This window comes from Alexandromys fortis, unplaced genomic scaffold (assembly GCF_014885135.2).
Source record: "Alexandromys fortis isolate MF-2015 unplaced genomic scaffold, M_Fortis_MF-2015_v1.1 scaffold_25, whole genome shotgun sequence".
In the NCBI taxonomy this organism is placed as follows: Eukaryota; Metazoa; Chordata; class Mammalia; order Rodentia; family Cricetidae; genus Alexandromys; species Alexandromys fortis.
In genome coordinates, this window is record NW_026067904.1 from 11,028,507 (window position 1) to 11,032,352 (window position 3,846).

Below are 3,846 nucleotides of genomic sequence, written 5' to 3' on the forward strand. Positions count from 1 at the left end.
CCTGAGTTCAATTCCCGGCAACCACATGGTGGCTCACAACCATCTGGAATGAGGTCTGATGCCCTCTTCTGGCCTGCAGACATACACACAGACAGAATATTGTATACATAATAAATAACTATTAAAAAAAAAAAAAAAAAGAAAACAAACACAGCAAAAAAGAAAAAGCCAGCATTCCACCAGGCCAAACTTATGAAAAACAAGACAGGTTTCAGAAAAATGTCGCATACCAAAGACTAGGCGACATGCTGCTTAAATATAATGTAGCATCTTGGATTAGATTTTGGAGCAAAGGACCATATTAATGGAAAATTAATGCTAAGTCCAAATTTAGCTTTTTAAAAAACACCTTATGAAGGGCTAGAGAGATGGCTCAGCAGTTAGGAGAACTGGTTTCTTTTTTGAAGGACCTGAGTTCAATTTCCAGCACCAAATGGTAACTCCAGTCCCAAGGGATCTAATGCCTTCTTCTGGTCTCTACTGGCACTGCATGCACAAGGTGCACAGACATACATACAAACAAAACACCAATACACATAAACACAAATAAATATTTAAAACACACACACAATAGGTACTAACATATGATTAAAATGTGAATTTATTAATATAATTTCATGTTACTAAAGAGAGACAGACAGACCTACTGGCCATATAAACCCTGTACTTGGTAGACTAACGCAAGAGTATCACCAAGTTAGAGGTCAATGAGATACACCATTTCAACAAGGGGGCTGCATAGTGAGAACTTGTAGCAAAATACACACACACACACACACACACACACACACACGACACACACCAGGCCTGTTGTTGGCTCAAGTTTATAATCCCTTCCTTTGGAGAGGTGAGGCTGAAGACTTGTGTGAGCTGAGGCTAGCCTAGGTCACAGAGAGAGACCCTGTCTCAACACAGAAAAAGAAACAGGAGAGTAGGAAGGGAAGGTCAGTAAACCATGTCAGGAGCAAAACTCCATCCAGGTAGCTGGAATTCCCAGAAGAGAGCCTACAAACACCTTCATTTTAACTCTGCCTCATGGTCTCACCAGGAGCCACTGACAACCAGTCTCACCCAGTTGGGCGGCTCATTCATTTACTCAGCGCACAGTTACTGGGTGTCTATAACTTATCAAGGGCTGTAAAGTCTACAGGAACACATGGCTAGGGGAGAAAGCTACAACAATCTCTGCTTTCGCTAAGTTTATAAACTCCACTGAGGAAGACACTTAACATTTGCACAAGTGATGAGCGCTCCCAAAAGCCATACAGTCTGTTGCTTAACACAAATGGAGCCAGAGAGAGAACTTGGTGGTACAGAGCACTGTCTGCTCTTCCAGACAACGCAGGCTCCTTTTCCAGCACCCACTTGGCAGTTCACAAGTATCTGTAACTCCAATTCCAAGGGATCTGAACCCTTCTTCTGGGCATACATGCAGGCAAAACATCCATACGTATTTTAAAAAATAGTAATGAAATAAAACAGGTACCAAACAAACCAAGAAACATTCTCTAAACCCATTTATCACTGACTTTTCAATAAAGGCTCCTCAGGTTTCAAACCACACACAACCAGGAATTCTGTTAAAACAGATACTAATTCGGTCGACGTGGATGGGTGTCTGAAGAATTTCTTTGAGACTCTCCAGTTAATGAAGATATTTCTAGTTCACGAACCACATTTGAAAGAATTACCAAGGCTCTGAGGTACCACGGGAAGACCTTCAAACTGTCCTGTAAAATGCAAGCTCCCGAACTCTGTCTCTCATACACCACAGCATTCCCAAGCCCTAACACTCACTCAATAAATATTTACCAGGTAAGTAAATGGATGGACGGTCAAGACTAGCACTATTCAATTGCTGCACACTTGGCTCATGAACCCTTGAAATGTGGCTACCGAGTGAGGCGCTGAACTTTTTAAATTTAGGTAACCACATGTGGTCATGGCTACCCCTAAAGGACAACCTTGGGCCAGGCACAGACCCGAAGGAAAGGGCACTTAAGCACAAAGTCCCCTAGGTCTGACTCAACTCTGCAGCGTGGCGTGTGACCTGGAAACTTGAACTTCTTGGGGCCTCATCTCCATCTATGAAAACTAGCACAAGATCTGCTACTTCTTGGAGTTCTTGGTAAGATTAGAAAGAAACGTACTACTTACTATTAAACACAAAGTGCGGTTTAGGTGACATTATCTGTCCTCCAGAAACAATTCAAGATCACGAAGACTATTCTGACTTCTGCCCGCATGTACCAGAAATGCCAAGCGAGTTTGGTGTCAGTGGCTTTGAAATAAAGCCAAGGTCATAAATTTGGTGGGGGCCGGAGGGGGTCCTCTCGGCAAGGCTGACTAGGTGAGAGGCAGTGACGAGGCAAGTCATCCCGATTCCTGGCCGGTCTCTCACGGCATTGTGCTGCGGGTGAGTGGCCTCTCTCCTTCATTCATTCCCACTGCCCGGAGCCCGCTATTTCCCGGGCACAGACCTCGGCCCCGGCCTGCGCGCCCTCCCCCGTCGCTCCGGACCCGCCGGGGTCGGCCCGGCACCGCGGCAGCAAGTCCCACTCGGCCGAAGCCAGGAGCCATGTTTAGCCCTACCTCTGTCAATAAAACTAAACTTCCGTCTTCCGAAGAAAAACGGTTTCTAACTCAATGTCAAACTAGGACGTCAACTCGCAGCTCTGCGCGGTCGCCCGGCAGAGGGAGACGCCGCGCGCCGGGCAACCCGGGACTCCCCGCCGCCGGACCCCGCTTCCCGGCCGGCCGCGCGACCACAAAGGGCCGAGGATGCAGGCGCGCCGGAGCCTCCGCCTCGCCCCGTTCCCGCGCCACCGGCCGGCCTGCCGCGCACTCACTCACCTCGGCCCGCGCGGCGGCGGGCGCTTCTCAGGCCGGCGCGGGCGGTGGCGGCGCGCTCCCGCGGGCCGCAGCGCGGGCGCTCCTCTCGGGCCGCCGTCCGCCGCGCCGCCTCCACGGCCTCTGCCGGCGGCGCCCCCGCGGGCGGGCGGGCCCGGCCCGAGCTCCGCCTCCGCCGCGCCCGCCCCCCAGCCTCGGCGCCGGGCCTCGCGGGCTCGGCGCGCTAGTTCCCGCCGAGCCTCATGCAGCTGCGGCCGGCGCTCGCCCCGGCGTCTCGGTCAGCGCGGGGCGCGCGCGCCAGACCGCTCGGGCGCAGCCCTCGCGGGCCGCTGCGGCTGCGCGGGGGAGGCGGGGGCCGCGCTCACCGGATGCCCGACCCCTCCCCCGCGGCAGGCGCCCCTCGGCCGCCGCCGGCTGCGCCCCTGGCCCCGGCCGCGGTTGGTTCCGGCGTGTCGCCGCGGCCGTCGCTTCCTGTCCCGCCCGCCCCGAGGCGCGGAATCGGGGTGTCGCGGCCGGGGCCTCGGGCAGATAGGTGGCCCCACCTGTGTCCGGACAAAGACGGCGGCGGCAAGTAAAGCTCGGGGAGCCAGCCAGTCGCGGGCGGCCGAAATCGAAGGCGCCTGTCGCTGCGTTCAGGCCCGGGGCGCCGCACGAGGCCACGCCTGATGCGGAGCCACCTGTGGCGGGATGAGTGGTTCGGGCGAGCCCGGCGCCGGCGACTGAATGCACGACCGAGGGTGGGCGGTGAGGGGAGGCCACCGGCCCGCACCGCCGGAAGAGGCCGCCGGACCTCGGGGGACCAGAAAAAAAAAATACGCCCCCTCCCCCCCGCGCCGCCGCCGCAGAATAGGGGACTGCTTGCTCGTGCCTTCCACCCCTTCCACCCCTCTCCCTGGTGAAGCCGACCTCACTACTCATTCTCAGAACCAAGCTTGGCCTCCCTGCACCGTGCAAGACAGAGTCCTGGGCCCAGACATCACCCCGGTGCAACCCACC

The 3,846-nt window shown here is 55.2% G+C and overlaps 1 protein-coding gene across 2 annotated transcripts in view; it reads right to left on the reverse strand.

The window, feature by feature from the left end:
* The window catches only part of Galnt1 (polypeptide N-acetylgalactosaminyltransferase 1), a 76,305-nt gene extending 73,329 nt beyond the window's left edge, over positions 1-2,976 (reverse strand). Inside the window, exon 1 of one of the 2 annotated variants that reach the window (XM_050134996.1) lies at positions 2,854-2,976. The gene's annotated coding sequence lies outside the window, so the exon portion shown is untranslated. The remainder of the gene's footprint in view (positions 1-2,853) is intronic. The other variant, XM_050134995.1, reaches the window with a different exon arrangement.
* Positions 2,977-3,846: the final 870 nt, after the last annotated feature.